The sequence below is a fragment of the Aquarana catesbeiana genome, unplaced genomic scaffold (genome assembly GCF_042186555.1).
Source record: "Aquarana catesbeiana isolate 2022-GZ unplaced genomic scaffold, ASM4218655v1 unanchor215, whole genome shotgun sequence".
Taxonomy (NCBI): Eukaryota; Metazoa; Chordata; class Amphibia; order Anura; family Ranidae; genus Aquarana; species Aquarana catesbeiana.
Window position 1 is genome coordinate 279,399 of NW_027362641.1, and position 19,957 is coordinate 299,355.

Here is a 19,957-nt window from a genome sequence, read left to right on the forward strand (position 1 = left end):
GTGTGTTTCCCATGCTTAGAACAGTCCCTGCACAAAATGACATTTTTAAAGGAAAAAAGTCATTTAAAACTGCTTGTGGCTTTAATGTAATGTCGGGTCCTGGCAATATAGATGAAAATCAGTGAGACAAATGGCATGGGTACCCCCCAGTCCATTACCAGGCTCTTTGGGTCTTGTATGGGTATTAAGGGGAACCCCGCACCCAAATTACAAAAGGAAAGGTGTGGGGCCCCCAGGCCCTATATACTCTGAACAGCAGTATACAGGCGGTGCAAACAAGACAGGGACTGTAGGTTTGTTGTTAAGTAGAATCTGTTTGTAATTTTGAACGGGTACATTTTTAACGTGTTTAGCTCCAGCCAAAAAATCTATTTTAAGCTTTTGGAAAACATAGGGAAGGGTTATCACCCCTGTGACATTCGTTTTGCTGTCTGTGCTCCTCTTCAGAAGATTTCACCTCACTTTTTGTCCCAATGACAAATGTTTTTTGAAAATGTGTTTATTTTAGTGAAATAAGGATTGGTGATAAAGCATCAGTGGAAAGGAGAAAAGATTTTGCCATATTAACTCTTAGAGGAGAGAATTTCCCTTCCTAGGGGTAGATTTCATCTCACTTCCTGTTGTCTCCTTCTGTTTGCAAGTAGGAGTCGTTTGTAAGTTGGATGTTTGAAAGTAGGGTCCTGCCCTATATACTCAGCAGAAATTTGGGCCTTAGGTGTTGTTGTGGCCACAACACTGTAAGCCCTCACAGGGCCCTGCTGTGAAATATTAGATCAAGAATTGTAATTACATGCCCCTGTTAAACAGGGGCAAAAAAATTGGGCCTTTGGTGGTGGTGGTGGTGGTGCTGGTGCCACAACACTGTAAGTCCTCACAGTTACTCTTGGTGGGTGCAGAAACGGGCCCTGCTGTGAAATATTAGATCAAGAATTCTAATTACATGTCCCTGTTGAACAGGGGCTGAAAGATTGTGCCTTAGGCACTGGTGATGGTGCCACAACACTGCAACCCCTCACAGATACTCTAGTTGAAGCGCAGGAACTAGCCCTGCTGCAAAGAATTGCATTAAAAATTGTAATTACAGGCCCCTGTTAAACAGGGGCTGAAAAATTGGGCCTTAGGCACTGGTGGCGGCGCCCAGAACCAAAAATGTTCTTACAAGCTATCAGCATGATCATTGAGGAGGAAGAGGATAATTACTCAGCATAACAGGATAGTAACTCAGCATCAGCATAGGCAGTCTTTGAAGGGTTCTGACATTTCAAAAAAAATATTCGGTTACATCAGCATCAGGTGCTTGGTAGCTGGTGGTGATTCAAGACTGATTCATTTTTATGAACGTCAGTCGATCGACCGAGTCGGTGGACAGACGCACCCTGTGATCAGTTACAAAGCCTCCAGCAGCACTGAATGTGCGTTCCAAAAGAACGCTGGATGCAGGACAGGCCAGTAGCTCAATTGCATACTGTGTAAGCTCTGGCCAGTGATCCATCCTCAAGACCCAGTAACCCAGAGGATTTTCGGTGGGAAAGGTGCCCAAGTCAGATCTTGCCCCTAGGTATTCCTGCACCATGTAAAACAGATGCTGGCGATGGTTACTGGAACCGATCATACCTTGGGGCTGCAGACTAAAAAATTCTGAACGCATTGGTCAGACGGCCACCTTCTCCACTGCTCCTTCTTTGACTGACCAAAGCCTCCGCAACACGTTGTCCAGAAACAGGAGTTTGTAACCTCCCAGTCTCCGGGAACGCGTTGCACAGACCTTTCTGCAAGGCCTCCCGAAGATGTTTCATCCTCTGCTCCCTCTGCGACGCAAGATAAGGTCCTCAACCTTACCCTTGTAACGTGGATCAAGGAGGGTTGCCAATCAGTATTGTTCCTTCTCCTTGATACCACAAATATGAGGATCCTTCTGCAGGCTTTGCAGGATCAGGGAGGCCATGCAGCATAGGTTTGCTGAGGCATTCGGTCTGGAGTCCTCTGGGTCACTAAGGATGACATGATCCACAGCCACCTCCTCCCAGCCACATACAAGTCCATCTGTTTCTTGGGACTGTAAATGATCCCTTAAAGACTGCTGCTGATGCTGAGTATCAGGCTCCACCTCCATACTGACACAATCTTCCTCCTCCTCGTCCTCTTCCTGTGTGATCGGCAGGCACGCAGGAACACTGTCTGGATAAAGGGGGCCTTGAGAGCTAAGGAAGTCCTCCTCTTCCTGCCTCTGTTCTGCCTCAACTGCCCTGTCCATTATTCCACGCAGCGTGTGCTCCAACGGGTGGATAAAGGGGACAGTGTCACTGATGCATGCACTGTCACTGCTCACCATCCTCATGGCCTCCTCAAATGGTGAAAGGACAGTGTATGCATCCCTGATCATGGGACAACAAGCTCCCCTGACCCTGTTCTGGTGCCATAGTTGCAAAGGAACTCATTGATGGCCTTCTGCTGCGTGTGCAGCCACTGCAGCATGGCCAACGTTGAGTTCCACCTAGTGGGCATGTCACAGATTAGGAGGTTCTTGGGCAGGTTAAATTCCTTTTGGAGGTCTGCCAGCTGAGCACTGGCATTATATGACCGGCAGAAATGCACACAGACTTTCCTGGCCTGCCCCAGGACATCTTGTAAGCCTGGGTACCTGCCCAAGAACTGCTGCACCACCAAGTTAAGGACGTGAGCCAAACAGGGCACATGGGTCATTTGTCCCTGTCCCTTGTCGGAGGGCGGAGAGGAGGTTGGTGCCATTGTCACAAACCACAATTCCTGCCTTAAGTTGGAGTGGCATCAACCACCTCTGAACCTGCCCCTGCAGAGCTGACAGAACCTCTGCCCCAGTGTGGCTCCTGTCCCCCAAGCACACCAGCTCAAGCACTGCATGGCATCTTTTGGCCTGCGTACTTGCGTAGCCCCTTGAACACCTATGGAGCACCGCTGGTTTCGAGGACAAAGCACAGGAAGAGGCCATGGAGGAAGAAGAAGAAGAGGAGGGGGTGGAGGAGAGGGGTGTGTCAGAATCATTAGTAGTGGCATTTTGGAGGCGTGGTGGCAGAACAACCTCCAAAACTACTGCACCTTGTCCTGCATCCTTCCCAGCTGCCATCAGAGTCACCCAGTTCGCCGTGAAACTTAAGTAACATCCCTGTCCATGCCTGCTGAACCATGAGTCAGCGGTAATATGCACCTTACCACTGACCTCCCTATCCAGCGAGGAATGGACATTGCCTTCCACATGCCGGTAGAGACCTGGAATCGCCTTCCGTGAGAAAAAGTGGCATTTGGGTACCTGCCACTGAGGAACCGCACATTCCACAAACTCACGGAAGGGGGCAGAGTCTACCAACTGAAAAGGTAGCAGTTGAAGTGCTAGCAATTTTGCCAAGCTAGCATTCAACCGCTTGGGCATGTGGATGGCTGGGAGCGAACTTCTTTCGGTGGTGCAGCAGCCAGGGCAGGGAAATTTGCCTGGTACATTCTGACGTCGGTGTACCGTAAGCAGATTTCCCACAAGTACTTGGCTGTGACACACCTAATTCTACATCACTCCTCTCAGTGCAGGTCTCAAAGAGGACTGAAAGTATAGTGGGGTTGGAGATCTCAGCTGATGAGGAGCAAGGAGAGGTCCTTTTTGTTCTTTGGTGTGGGTCTTTTAGGTACGCTTTCCAACTAACTGCATGGCAGGTCAACATATGTCTGGTCAAGCATGTGGTGCCCAAGTGGGAGATGTTTTGGCCACACGAGATACGCTTGAGACATATGTTGCAAATAGCAGTGGTGCGATCTGATGCACTTGTCTCAAAAAAGGCCCACACCAAAGAACTTTTGGAAAAACGCACAGAGACAGCAGCGCCCTGCACATGCGGAGCTTTGCAGTGTGTCAGTGTGCTGCCCTTAAGCTGGCCCCTAGAGGGCATACTGCCTCATTGGTGATGTACCTCCTCCTCCTCCTCTCTCCTATCAGGCACCCACGTTGAGTCAGTGACCTCATCATCCCCTCCCTCCTCATCACTGGACCAAACCTGGCAGTATGCTGCAGCAGGGGGAACATGACTGCCAGATTGCTGTCCTTCTTGGGCACCCCCTATGTCCGTGCTCACGTTACTGCCTTCATCTATCTCAGTATCATCATCAGAGCCTTCTAAATGCTGGGCATCCTCCTGAAGCATGTACCCAACACTGTGGTCAAACAGTTCGAGGGACTCCTCAGGAGGACATGGTGGGGCTAGGGAAGGAGTCACTGATGCCATTGAGCCGAGGGAAGAACCTGCGTAGGCAGCTGCTTTGCCAGACAAAGTACCCTGAGCATGGGTGGGGGAGGATGAGGAGGATGAGGACGGCTTGGTCATCCACTCGACCAAGTCTTCCGCATGTTGCGGCTCAACATGGCCAGCTGCCAAAAAAAAGGCCAAGCGTGTCCCATGGCCACATGCTTATGAGGATGCACCGTGTCCATGACCAGCACTGTTGCCTCTAGACACAGAGCCTGCTTTCCCTTTTCTTTATTTTATTGCCTTGTGACTGTCTGCCTCTCCTTGTTGGCCTTCCAGGCATACTAATGGCCTGTAGTGAGATGTAGCTGCACTAAGCTGGGAATCAACTGCCTGCCTGTAGTATGAGAACACCACCAATCTTCTACAGGTAGCTTTAGCTGAACACTATGCGGAGGTTGCACTACACTTACTTGTAGCTTTAGCTGAACACTGTGCAGAGGACGCACTACAACAACGTCAAAATAATGTAGCTGCCTGCGGTAGTGATAGGATCAGGAAAACATCACCAACCTTTTACAGGTAGCTTTAGCTGAACACTGTGCAGAGGACGTACTACACTAACGTTAAAATAATGTAGCTGCCTGCGGTAGTGATAGGATCAGGAAAACACCACCAACCTTTTACAGGTAGCTTTAGCTGAACATTGTGTAGAGGTTGCACTACACTAATGTGTAAATAATGTTGCTGCCTGCGGTAGTGATAGGATCAGGAAAACACCACTAACCTTCTACAGGTAGCTTTAGCTGAACACTGTGCAGAGGACGCACTACACAACGTTAAAATAATGTAGCTGCCTGCGGTAGTGATAGGATCAGGAAAACACCACCAACCTTAAACAGGTAGCTTTAGCTGAACACTGTGCAGAGGACGCACTACACTAACTTGTAGCTTTAGCTGAACACCGTGCAGAGGTCGCACTACACTAACGTGTAAATAATGTAGCTGCCTGTGGTAGTGATATGATCAGGAAAACACCACTAACCTTGTACAGGTAGCTTTAGCTGAACACTGTGCAGAGGACACACTACACCAACGTTAAAATAATGTAGCTGCCTGCGGTAGTGATAGGATCAGGAAAACACCACCAACCTTCTACAGGTAGCTTTAGCTAAACACTGTGCAGAGGACGCACTACACTAACTTGTAGCTTTAGCTGAACACTGTGCAGAGGTCACACTACACTAACGTGTAAACAATTTAGCTGCCTGCGGTAGTGATAGGATCAGGAAAACAACACCAACCTTCTACAGGTAGCTTTAGTTAAACACTGTGCAGAGGTCGCACTGTGTTCAGCAGATCACACTGTTGCCGTTTGCAACCTATATCTGAAGCAGTTCAAGCATGGCCAGAACAGCAACTGCTTAGGCACCACATGCTTGACCAGACATATGATGACCTCTCATGCAGTCTGTTGGCAACAGCACAAGAAAGACCCACATCAAAGAAAAAGGCAGACTTCTCCTTGCTCCTCATCTGGGATCTCCAACCCCACTATACCAGTCCTCTCAAAAACCTGCACTGAGAGGAATGAAGGTATAGCAGTAGGTTTCCCAAGTACTTGCAGCCAATCTGCTATCAGTACACCTCCATCTGATTTTAGCAGGCAAATTTCCCTACCCCAGTTGCTAAACCATAAAAAGAAATTCAGTCCCAGCCATCCACATGCTCAGCATCGGAATGCTAGTTTGGCCAAATTGCTAGAACTGCAGCTGCTGCCTTTTTATCTTGTAGACTCTGCCCCCTTTTGTGAATTTGTGGAATGTGCTGTACCTCAGTGGCAGGTTCCAAAACGCCATTTCTTTTCACGGAAGGCCATTCCGGCTCTCTACCGGCATGTGGATGGCAATGTTTTGGCCTCGTTGGATGGGGCGGTCAGCAGTAAGGTGCATATTACCACTGACTCATGGTCTAGCAGACATGGGAAGGTACATTACCTTTCCTTCACGGAGCACTGGGTAACTCTGCTGGCAGCTGGGATCGATGCAGGACAGGGTTCAGTATTGTTGGAGCTTGTTCCGCCACCATGCCTCTAAAATGATAGTGGTGATTCTACCACAGCTCTCTCCTCCACCACCTCCTCTTCTTCTCCCTCTATGACCTCTTCTGCAGATTTGTCCTCTGAACCAGCGGTGTTCTGTAAGCATTCAAGGGCCTACGCAAGCACTCAAGCAAAAAGATGCCATGCTGTGCTTGAGTTGGTCTGCTTAGGGGACAGCAGCCACACTGGGGCAGAAATTCTGTGAGCTCTTAAGGGGCAGGTTCAGAGGTGGTTGACGCCATGCCAGCTTCAGCCAAGAATGGTTGTATGCGGCAATGGCACCAACCTTCTCTCCGCCCTCTGACAGGGACACTTGACCCATGTCCCATGTTTGGCACACGTCCTAAATTTGGTGGTGCAGCAGTTCTTGAGTACCCAGGCTTACAGGATCTCCTGAGGCAGGCCAGAAATGTCTGGTCATACAATGCCAATGCTCGGATGGCTGATATTCAAAGCGAATGCAATCTGCCCACCAACCGCCTCATTTGTGACATGCCCACCAGGTGCAACTCAATGTTGGCAATGCTGCAGCGGCTGCACTCACAGCAGAGGGCTATCAATGAGTACCTGTGTGAGTATGGCACCAGGACAGGGTCAGGGAAGCTTGGCTTTTTTTCGCCACGCCAGTGGTTACTGATCAAGGATGCATGCACTGTCCTGTCACGATTTGAGGAGGCCACTAGGATGGTGAGTAGCGACAATGCATGAATCAGTGATACTGTCCCTCTTGTCTTCCTGTTGGAGCACACACTTTGTGGAATAATGGACAGGGCACTTGAGACAGAACAGTGGGAGGAAGAGGAGGACTTCCTTACCTCTCAAGGCCTCCTTTATCCAGATAGTATTCCTGTGGGCCCACTAAACACACAGGAAGAAGAGGAGGAGGATTGTGTCAGCATGGACGTGGAGTATAACACTCAGCAGCAGTCTTCAAGGAATGGTTTTCAGTCCCTAGAAACCCATGGAGTTGTACATGGCTCGGAGGAGGTTGTTATGAATCATGTGATCCTTAGTGACCCAGGGGACTCAGAATCAAATGCCTCTGCAAACTTACACTGCATAGCCTCCCTGATTCTGCAAAGCCTGCAAGGGGACCCTAAGATTTGTGGTATCAAGGAGAGGGATCATTACTGTCTGGCAATCCTTCTTGATCCACGTTACAAGGGTAATTGCAGAACTCATCCTGCCTTTGCAGAGGGAGCAGAGGATGAAACATCTTTAGAAGGTCTTGAAGAAAGGTTTGTACAATGTGTTTCCAGACCCTGGGAGGTTACAATTTCCTGGTGTTGGACAACGTGTTGCTGAGGCTTCCTTCAGTCAGAGGAAGAGCGGTAGAGAAGGTGGCCAGCTGACCGATGCCTTTAGACAATTTTTTAGTCCTCAGTGCCAAGTTCTGATCGGTTCAAGCAATCATCGCCAGTGTGCAGGAATATCTAGGGGAAAGAGCAAACATGGAAACCTTTCCAACAGATCATCCACTGGGTTACTGGGTCTTGAGGATGGACCACTGGTCAGAACTTGCTCAATATGCAATTGAGCTACTGGCCTGTCCTGCATCCAGCCTTCTTTCTGAACGCACATTCAGTACTGCTGGAGGGTTTGTAAAGGATCATAGAGTGTGCCTGTCCACAGACTCCGTTGATAGACTCATATTCAAAAAAATGAATCTGTCTTGGATCAGCAACAATCAAGCACCTGATGCTGATGTAACTGATTGATTTTTCTATAGACGTGGAATCCCTTGAAGACTGCCTATGCTGAGTGACTATCCTATTCCTCCTCAATCTTTATGATGCTAGCTTCCAACAATATTTTTGGTTTAGGGCACCACCACCACTACCTAAGGCCAAATTTTTCTGTCCCTATTTAACAGGGGCATGTAATTACAATTTTTGATTTAATATTTCACAGCAGGGCCCGTTCCTGCGCCCAACAAGAGTATCTGTGAAGGGTTACAGTGTTGAGGCACCACCACCACCACTACCACCAAAGGCCCAATTTTTCTGCCCCTGTTTAACAGGGGAATGTATTTACAATTTTTGATCTAATATTTCACAGCAGGGCCCATTCCTGCACCCACCAAGTGTAACTGTGAGGGCTTACAGTGTTGTGGCACCACCATCACCACCAAAGGCCCAATTTTCCTGCCCCTGTTTGACAGGGGCATATAATTGCAATTTTTGATCTAATATTTCACAGCAGGGCCCATTCCTGCACCCACCAAGTGTAACTGTGAGGGCATACAGTGTTGTGGCACCACCGTCACCACCAAAGGCCCAATTTTTCTTTCTCTGTTTAACAGGGGCATGTAATTACAATTCTTGATCATATATTTCCCAGCAGGGCCCATTCCTGCGCCCACCAAGAGTAATTGTGAGGGCTTACAGTGTTGTGGCACCACCACCACAGGCCCAATTTTTCTGCCCCTGTTTGACAGGGGCATATAATTACAATTTAATATAATATTTCACAGCAGGGCCTGTTCCTGCACTCACCAAGAGTAACTGTAAGGGGTTACAGTGTTCTGGCACCACCAATACCTAAGGCCTAATTTTCTGCAGAGTATATAGGGCAGGCCGTATAGTATATATACTTCTGTTCGGAGTATATAGTGCCTGGGAGCCCCCACGCCATTTTTCTTTTCAAATTTGGGTGCGGGGTTCCCCTTAATATCCATAACGGACCCAAAGGGCCTGGTAATGGGCTGGGGGGGAACCCATGCAGTTTTTCTCAATGATTTTCATGTATATTGCCAGGACATGACAATACATTACAGCCGCAAGCAGTTTTAAATGACTTTTTTAGCTTTAGAAATTTCATTTTTCTGTGGTATTGTTCTAAACACGGGAAAACTGCGCCACTTTACAGCATACTATAGACACTCCCCAGGCACGATATTTAAAGGAATATTTCATTTTTATTGTTTCCCTTTAACCACTTGCCGACTGCCTCGCGCTGATATACGTCAGCAGAATGGCACGGGCAGGCAGAATCACGTACCTGTACGTGATCTGCCTCCTGTGGGAGGGGGGTCGGATCGGACCCCCCCCGGTGCCCGAGGCGGTCGGCGTTTGTCCAGCGGCGATCGGAGGTGAGGGGGAGGCCATCCATTCGTGGCCCGCCCCTCGCGATCGCTCCCGGCCAATAGAATCATTCCTTTGCCTCTGTATAATACACAGAGGCAGAGGAAATTATGTCATCTCTCCTCGGCTCGGTATTTTCCGTTCCAGCGCCGAGGACAGAAGACTGCAATGTGAGTGTAAAACACACACACGTAGAACATCCCAGGCACACAATACACCCCCAATCCCGCCCCGATCCCGCCCCGATCACCCCCCAATCACCCCCCAATCACCCCTCCCCCCTGTCACACTGACACCAAGCTGTTTTTTTTTCTGATTACTGCTTTGGTGTCAGTTTGTGACAGTTAGTGTGGTAGGGTAGTTAGTGGTAGCCCCCTTTAGGTCTAGGGTACCCCCCTAACCCCCCCTAACCCCCCATAATAAAGTTTTAACTCCTTGATCACCCCCTGTCGCCAGTGTCGCTAAGCGATCATTTTTCTGATCGCTGTATTAGTGTCACTGGTGATGCTAATTAGGGAGGTAAATATTTAGGTTCGTCGTCAGCATTTTATAGCGTCAGGGACCCCCATATACTACCTAATAGGGATGAGCTTCGAGTTCGAGTCGAACTCATGTTCGACTCGAACATTGGCTGTTCGCAAGTTCACCGAACAGCGAACAATTTGGGGTGTTCGCGGCAAATTCGAATGCCGCGGAACACCCTTTAAAAGTCTATGGGAGAAATCAAAAGTGCTAATTTTAAAGGCTAATATGCAAGTTATTGTCATAAAAAGTGTTTGGGGACCTAGGTCCTGCCCCAGGGGACATGGATCAATGCAAAAAAAAAGTTTTAAAAACGGCCGTTTTTTCAGGAGCAGTGATTTTAATAATACTTAAAGTCAATCAATAAAAGTGTAATATCCTTTTAAATTTCGTACCTGGGGGGTGTCTATAGTGTGCCTGTAAAGGGGCGCATGTTTCCTGTGTTTAGAACAGTCTGACAGCAAGATTACATTTTGAAGGAAAAAACTCATTTAAAACTACCCGCGGCTATTGCATTGCCGACAATACACATAGAAGTTCATTGATAAAAACGGCATGGGAATTCCCCAAAGGGGAACCCCGAACCAAAATTAAAAAAAAAAATGACGTGGGGGTCCCCCTAAATTCCATACCAGGCCCTTCAGGTCTGGTATGGATATTAAGGGGAACCCCGGCCAAAATTTAAAAAAAAAAATGACGTGGGGTTCCCCCTAAATTCCATACCAGACCCTTCAGGTCTGGTATGGATTTTAAGGGGAACCCCGCGCCAAAAAAAAAAAAAAAAAACGGTGTGGGGTCCCCCCAAAAATCCATACCAGACCCTTATCCGAGCACGCAACCTGGCAGGCCGCAGGAAAAGAGGGGGGGACAAGAGTGCGGCCCCCCCTCCCTCCTGAACCGTACCAGGCCACATGCCCTCAACATTGGGAGGGTGCTTTGGGGTAGCCCCCCAAAACACCTTGTCCCCATGTTGATGAGGACAAGGGCCTCATCCCCACAACCCTGGCCGGTGGTTGTGGGGGTCTGCGGGCGGGGGGCTTATCGGAATCTGGAAGCCCCCTTTAACAAGGTGACCCCCAGATCCCGGCCCCCCCCTTGTGTGAAATGGTAAGGGGGTACATAAGTACCCCTACCATTTCACGAAAAAAGTGTCAAAAATGTTAAAAATGACAAGAGACAGTTTTTGACAATTCCTTTATTTAAATGCTTCTTCTTTCTTCTATCTTGCTTCATCTTCTGGTTCTTCTGGCTCTTCTGGTTCTTCTGGTTCTTCCTCCGGCGTTCTCGTCCAGCATCTCCTCCGCGGCGTCTTCTGTCTTCTTCTCCTCGGGCCGCTCCGCACCCATGGCATGGGGGGGAGGCTCCCGCTCTTCTCTTCTTCTCTTCTTCTTTTCTTCTTTTCTTCTTTTCTTCTCTTCTTCTCTTCTTCTTCATTTTCTTCTCCGGGCCGCTCCGCAATCCATGCTGGCATGGAGGGAGGCTCCCGCTGTGTGACGGCGCTCCTCGTCTGACAGTTCTTAAATAACGGGGGGCGGGGCCACCCGGTGACCCCGCCCCCCTCTGACGCACGGTGACTTGACGGGACTTCCCTGTGGCATTCCCCGTGACGTCACAGGGAAGTCCCGTCAAGTCACCGTGCGTCAGAGGGGGGGGGTCACCGGGTGGCCCCGCCCCCCCCGTTATTTAAGAACTGTCAGACGAGGAGCGCCGTCACACAGCGGGAGCCTCCCTCCATGCCAGCATGGATTGCGGAGCGGCCCGGAGAAGAAAATGAAGAAGAAGAGAAGAAGAGAAGAAAAGAAGAAAAGAAGAAAAGAAGAAAAGAAGAAGAGAAGAAGAGAAGAGCGGGAGCCTCCCCCCCATGCCATGGGTGCGGAGCGGCCCGAGGAGAAGAAGACAGAAGACGCCGCGGAGGAGATGCTGGACGAGAACGCCGGAGGAAGAACCAGAAGAACCAGAAGAGCCAGAAGAACCAGAAGATGAAGCAAGATAGAAGAAAGAAGAAGCATTTAAATAAATGAATTGTCAAAAACTGTCTCTTGTCATTTTTAACATTTTTGACACTTTTTTCGTGAAATGGTAGGGGTACTTATGTACCCCCTTACCATTTCACACAGGGGGGGGCCGGGATCTGGGGGTCACCTTGTTAAAGGGGGCTTCCAGATTCCGATAAGCCCCCCGCCCGCAGACCCCCACAACCACCGGCCAGGGTTGTGGGGATGAGGCCCTTGTCCTCATCAACATGGGGACAAGGTGTTTTGGGGGGCTACCCCAAAGCACCCTCCCAATGTTGAGGGCATGTGGCCTGGTACGGTTCAGGAGGGAGGGGGGGCCGCACTCTCGTCCCCCCCTCTTTTCCTGCGGCCTGCCAGGTTGCGTGCTCGGATAAGGGTCTGGTATGGATTTTTGGGGGGACCCCACGCCGTTTTTTTTTTTTTTTTTTTGGCGCGGGGTTCCCCTTAAAATCCATACCAGACCTGAAGGGTCTGGTATGGAATTTAGGGGGAACCCCACGTCATTTTTTTTTTTTAATTTTGGCCGGGGTTCCCCTTAATATCCATACCAGACCTGAAGGGCCTGGTATGGAATTTAGGGGGACCCCCACGTCATTTTTTTTTTTTAATTTTGGTTCGGGGTTCCCCTTTGGGGAATTCCCATGCCATTTTTATCAATGAACTTCTATGTGTATTGTCGGCAATGCAATAGCCGCGGGTAGTTTTAAATGAGTTTTTTCCTTCAAAATGTCATTTTGCTGTCAGACTGTTCTAAACACAGGAAACATGCGCCCCTTTACAGGCATACTATAGACACCCCCCAGGTACGAAATTTAAAGGGATATTACACTTTTATTGTTTGACTTTAAGCATTATTAAAATCACTGCTCCTGAAAAAACGTCCGTTTTTAAAACTTTTTTTTGCATTGATCCATGTCCCCTGGGGCAGGACCCAGGTCCCCAAACACTTTTTATGACAATAACTTGCATATAAGCCTTGAAAATTAGCACTTTTGATTATTCATGTTCGTGTCCCATAGACTTTAACGGTGTTCGCATGTTCGAACGAACTTTTTTCCTGTTCGCATGTTCTGGTGCGAACCGAACAGGGGGGTGTTCGGCTCATCCCTACTACCTAATAAAGGTTTTAACCCCTTGATTGCCCCCTAGTTAACCCCTTCACCACTGATCACCGTATAACCGTTACAGGTGATGCTGGTTAGTTTGTTAATTTTTTATAGTGTCAGGGCACCCGCCATTTATTACCTAATAAAGGTTTAGCCCCCTGATCGCCCGGCGGTGATATGCGTCACCCCAGGCAGTGTCAGGTTAGCGCCAGTACCGCTAACACCCACGCACGCAGCATACGCCTCCCTTAGTGGTATAGTATCTGAACTGATCAATATCTGATCCAATCTGATCTATACTAGCGTCCCCAGCAGTTTAGGGTTCCCAAAAACGCAGTGTTAGCGGGATCAGCCCAGATACCTGCTAGCACCTGCATTTTGCCCCTCCGCCCAGCCCAGCCCATCCAAGTGCAGTATCAATCGATCACTGTCACTTACAAAACACTAAACGCATAACTGCAGTGTTCGCAGAGTCAGGCCTGATCCCTGCGATCGCTAACAGTTTTTTTGGTAGCGTTTTGGTGAACTGGCAAGCACCAGCCCCAGGCAGCGTCAGGTTAGTGCCAGTACCACTAACACCCACGCACGCACCATACACCTCCCTTAGTGGTAAAGTATCTGAACGGATCAATATCTGATCCGATCAGATTTATACTAGCGTCCCCCGCAGTTTAGGGTTCCCAAAAACGCAGTGTTAGTGGGATCAGCCCAGATACCTGCTAGCACCTGCGTTTTGCCCCTCCGCCCGGCCCAGCCCAGCCCACCCAAGTGCACTATCAATCGATCACTGTCACTTACAAAACACTAAACGCATAACTGCAGCGTTCGCAGAGTCAGGCCTGATCCCTGCAATCGCTAACTGTTTTTTTGGTATCGTTTTGTTGAACTGGCAAGCACCAGCGGCCTAGTACACCCCGGTCATAGTCAAACCAGCACTGCAGTAACACTTGGTGATGTGGCGAGTCCCATAAGTGCAGTTCAAGCTGGTGAGGTGGCAAGCACAAGTAGTGTCCCGCTGCCACCAAGAAGATGAACACAGGCCCGTCATGTCCATAATGCCCTTCCTGCTGCATTCGCCAATCCTAATTGGGAACCCACCACTTCTGCAGCGCCCGTACTTCCCCCATTCACATCCCCAACCAAATGCAGTCAGCTGCATGAGAGGCATTTTCTTTATTTCCCTTCGAGTACCCCTACCCAACGAACCCCCCCAAAAAAGATGTTGTGTCTGCAGCAAGCGCGGATATAGGCGTGACACCCACAATTATTGTCCCTCCTGCCCTGACAATCCTGGTCTTTGCATTGGTGAATGTTTTGAACACTACCGTACACTAGTTGAGTATTAGCGTAGGGTACAGCATTGCACAGACTAGGCACACTTTCACAGGGTCTCCCAAGATGCCATCGCATTTTGAGAGACCCGAACCTGAAACCGGTTACAGTTATAAAAGTTAGTTACAAAAAAAGTGTAAAAAAAAAAAAAACATATATAAAATTTAAAAAAATAGTTGTCGTTTTATTGTTCTCTCTCTCTCTCTCTCTCTATTCTCTCTCTATTGTTCTGCTCTTTTTTACTGTATTCTATTCTGCAATGTTTTATTGTTATTATGTTTTATCAGGTTTGCTTTTCAGTTATGCAATTTTTTATACTTTACCGTTTACTGTGTTTTATTGTTAACCATTTTTTTGTCTTCAGGTACAGCATTCACGACTTTGAGTGGTTATACCAGAATGATGCCTGCAGGTTAAGTATCATCTTGGTATCATTCTTTTCAGCCAGCGGTCGGCTTTCATGTAAAAGCAATCCTAGTGGCTAATTAGCCTCTAGACTGCTTTTACAAGCAGTGGGAGGGAATGCCCCCCCACCGTCTTCCGTGTTTTTCTCTGGCTCTCCTGTCTCAACAGGGAACCTGAGAATGCAGCCGGGGATTCAGCCAGCTGACCATAGAGCTGATCAGAGACCAGAGTGGCTCCAAACATCTCCATGGCTTAAGAAACCGGAAGCTATAAGCATTTCATGACTTAGATTTCGCTGGATGTAAACAGCGCCATTGGGAAATTGGGAAAGCATTTTAACACACCAATCTTGGTGTGGTCAGATGCTTTGAGGGCAGAGGAGAGATCTAGGGTCTAATAGACCCCAATTTTTTCAAAAAAGAGTACCTGTCACTACCTATTGCTATCATAGGGGATTTTTACATTCCCTGAGATAACAATAAAAATGATTAAAAAAAATGAAAGGAACAGTTTAAAAATAAGATAAAAAAGCAAAAAAATAATAAAGGAAAAAAAAAAAAAAAAAAAAAGCACCCCTGTCCCCCCCTGCTCTCGCGCTAAGGCAAACACAAGCGTCGGTGGTCTGGCATCAAATGTAAACAGCAATTCCATGCATGTGAGGTATCACCGCGAAGGTCACATCGAGTGCAGTCATTTTAGCAGTAGACCTCCTCTGTAAATCTAAAGTGGTAACCTGTAAAGGCTTTTAAAGGCTTTTAAAAATGTATTCATTTTATTGTCACTGCACGTTTGTGCGCAATTGCAAAGCATGTCATGTTTGGTATCCATGTGCTCGGCCTAAGATCATCTTTTTTATTTCATCAAACATTTTGGCAATATAGTGTGTTTTAGTGCATTAAAATTGTAAAAAGTGTGTTTTTTCCCCAAAAAATGCGTTTGAAAAATCGCTGCGCAAATACTGTGTGAAAAAAAATGAAACACCCACCATTTTAATCTGTAGGGCATTTGCTTTAAAAAAATATATAATGTGTGGTGGTTTAAAGTAATTTTCTTGCAAAAAAAAAAAAAATTTTCATGTAAACAAAAAGTGTCAGAAAGGGCTTTGTCTTCAAGTGGTTAGAAGAGTGGGTGATGTGTGACATAAGCTTCTAAATGTTGTGCATAAAATGCCGGGACAGTTTAAACCCCCCCAAATGACCCCATTTTGGAAAGTAGACACCCCAAGCTATTTGCTGAGAGGCATGTCGAGTCCATGGAATATTTTATATTGTGACACAAGTTGCGGGAAAGAGACTTCAACAGGAGGACAGCCACGCAGGGAAAGGCATCCAGCAAGATGTCACATCTGCATGTGCAGGGATAAAGTCTCCTATGGCAACAGTCTTTAACTTGTCCTAAAACAAAGCTTAACAGTTCCTCTTCCCTTCCACTACAATCACTCCTTGTAGTTCTTCAACCCACTGAGCTCACGGACTCTCACCAGACCCACTGATTCCACTGCCACTGAATTCCTTGAGCTCTTCCAATCTTCACTGTAGTATCTTCCTCAAATGTCACCCCTGCCTCTCTGCTGGGTCCTGCCAGGGCTAGGATCCACCCTTCCTTCTCTGACCTGGCCACTCAGCTGTCAGCTAATTGCCAGCTCCTATCTATCCATATTTACTCAGCTGTTGATGATATCCTGCTCGTCAGATCTGCCTACTTAAGCCGTCCAGCCCAGAGGATCTCTGCCTTTGCCTTTGTCAACATCACAGAGATTCTCTCCTGCATTCCTGTTAAAAGACTTGCTTGGCTGACATCCCTTCTGGCTCCAGATCCTGCTTACTGTTTTACTATGCTCATCTCCCGCTCCCTGACGTTTGACTTGTCTGACTATCTGTTCTGGTTCCTGAACTCTGGCTATGTTTTGACTATGTTTGTTCTATTTACTTTTATTATTAAACAAGTGTGATTTAACTGTACTTCTGTCTCAGTCTGATTTCATGGTTTCTGACGGGTCCCTAGCTTGGCACTCAAGATACCTCTCAAGCTTCATCCCACTGGCCTGCTCGGTCCCTGGCTTGAAACACAAGGCTACTCTCGAAGCGTTACCTCCACTGGCTGGGTCACTGGCTTGATACCCACTGAAGTTTCCCAGCTCTTCACCGTCCCTGGGTTGGTGAGAATGCTGCTCCAGTACTTGTTTCAGTTACTCACTGTGGTCCCAAGTAATAAGGTGGATGGTCCCTTAGAGACGACAGCTTCCCCTCTACCTCTGACCACGACATATTCTCTGGCTGGCAGAACCGTCACTTCTAGTTGGACTGCAAGCCGCAATCCCAACCCTGCACTGCTCTCTTGCTTCTGGATAGGCCCTCACACAGCCTGGTAGCCAGATGTGCCTGGGATAGGCCCAATCTCTGGCCTTGCAGCCAATACAACACACATCCACCCAGACAGCCATCCAGGTGGCACAGAACCCTGATCACCTGACTCCACCCAAATATATAGGTTCTCCCAACAGGCCATGGGATTTAGGAAAACTCCTGCCCATTGGCTGAGATACCCCATATACCCATATATGACCTTGCAGTGCCCTTCTCATATCTAATGCCAACAAGTACCCAGCCACCTAGCGGCAGAAGAGAAAGGTGCTGCAAGTAAAGACTTATGCCCCGTACACACGGTCGGATTTTCCGATGGAAAATGTCCGATCGGAGCGCGTTGTCGGAAATTCCGACCGTGTGTGGGCTCCATCGGACATTTTTCATCGGATTTTCCGACACACAAAGTTGGACAGCAGGAGATAAAATTTTCCGACAACAAAATCCATTGTCGGAAATTCCGATCGTGTGTACACAAATCCGACGGACAAAGTACCACACATGCTCAGAATAAATAAAGAGATGAAAGCTATTGGCCACTGCCCCGTTTATAGTCCCGACGTACGTGTTTTACGTCACCGCGTTTAGAACGATCGGATTTTCCGCCAACTTTGTGTGACCGTGTGTATGCAAGACAAGTTTGAGCCAACATCCGTCGGAAAAAATCCTAGGATTTTGTTGTCGGAATGTCCGAACAAAGTCCGACCGTGTGTACGGGGCATTAGAGTGAAATCAATTGATCCCTAACAATAGACAAAATACCTAGCAGGTCAATATAGGAGCAACCCTGCCTAAACACGAAGGTGCTACATGTATATTAGTTATGTCCTCACTAACACATTTAGTTAACATTCTGGAGATTCTACCCACATATTGGTACCCGCAGGGTACATTCCAGAACATATGCCATGTTCTTACTGCCAAATGTAATACATTTCCTAATGAAATGCTGCTTATGAGTTTGGTGTGACATGAAAAATGTGCGTTACCTGGGTGCAATTTTTTTTATTTTCAAATAATTTTTATTAGAGTTTTTTTGCATACAGAAAGAAAATTGCATACATTCATAATAAGAAAAGAAAAGTTACACAGAAAGTGTCTTACATTTGTGAGCATCAACTTTATGCCGAACTGAGTAATATAATTGCAAGACTGTAACTGTAAATATAATTTACAGCAACTGGGTAAAGCCCAATTATGTCCTGTAGTCAAGCTTAACCAGTTAGTGTGGCAAACTGTTCTGTGCAAAGAAAAATAAAAACTGTTGGTGTGTAAGTTTAATGAATCCGATGAACAGAGTACGAACAGTCATGTATGACTGAGAGCTATACAGGCACTCAAGGATCAGAGGGTAACCCCATGAGGGTAATATTACAATGAAGGTACCCTCTGCGATTTCCGTCGGAGATCTCAAGAGAAAGAGAGGTAAGTCCAAATCAGTGGATCTGTATTTCCTGTACTGAATTGTCTGAGGGAACCCATCTGTGCAGGAGCAAAATTTGATGTGGGGATTCATCTCTGGGGAATGAACACCGGATGACTCCAGGGAACCCTCACACACCACCCCTGTGGGATCTTCCTGTAGGTGTGTTTAGGTTCTGCTCGAATCAGCCGACTCCCCCAGGAGCGTTGTGAACTGGTTGGAAAGGCTATAAAGGCGGAGCCCTCCATTTCCAGTCCACAACTGAGATAACTAGAAAACCTCTAGGGAGGAGAAGAAGGGGTCCCTCAGACATTCCGGTTAATAGTCTCCCAAGATTTCCCCACTGGGTAAGTATAGGTCATATTGTACCAGAGGAGTAGAAGGATCTGAGTAATCCCAGAAAGAAAAGATAAGGAACGTGTGAAAAGGGGTGAGAAAAGAGGAGGAGGATAGGGTGAGGTTCAGTTAATAACAGGAGTCAAACTTGTGTCAGGTTCAAAACCCGGTATGAGTGTTATGTTGCAGAACGTGGCCCAGGGTTCCCAGACGGTATAAAACTTCCCATTTTTGTCATACAGCTTCGCTACTATTTGTTCCTGTGACATAATCCAGGACACCTTTCTCCTGCAACACTGGAAGGAAACCTTGGTTCTCTTCCAGGCCTTTGCTATGGTGATTTTCGCACCCAACAAAATAAAGTAGGAAAGTACCTGTAGGTGTTTAGGTAATTTGGGTATAGTGTGATTAAATAAAGCAATGTGTGGGTTGGGGGCTATGGAAACCTTTATTAGTTTACCAACTGTACGGAAGATTTTCTTCCAAAAGGTTCTGATGCGGGGACAAGTCCACCATGTATGTAGCATTGTACCCTCAAGTCCACATCCCCTAAAGCAGAGAGGTGAAGTCCCAGAGTAAATCAATGCCAATCTAGAGGGGACATAATACCACCTGGTCAGTACCTTTAGACTGGCCTCTATAAGGGAAATGTTACAAATACCTCTATAGGAGCGTGTCCAGGAATGTAACCAGTCTGTCGTAGACCACATTTCCCCCGTGTCCTCCTCCCAGGTCTTTGCGTAGGACGGCTTCTCCAGATTTGTCTGTAGAGCGATATAAATCAAAGAGATTCCTCCCTTTTGATCCAAAATGTTAGAGCACCAATGTTCGTAAGGGGTTATTGAGGGAGGTTCTGGTTTGGTGATCCAAATAGAGTTTAAGAAGTGGGAGAGATGTGTAAATCTGAACTGTTCCATGTCAGGCATGTCTAGTTTACGTTTACAATAAGACAGGGTAAGAGGGCCAGCTGGGGAAAGGAAATGACCTATCCGGTAGAGACCTTTGTCAGTCCACCATCTGAATGCTTGGATGTTTAATCCCGGAGGAAATTTAGCGTTATGAA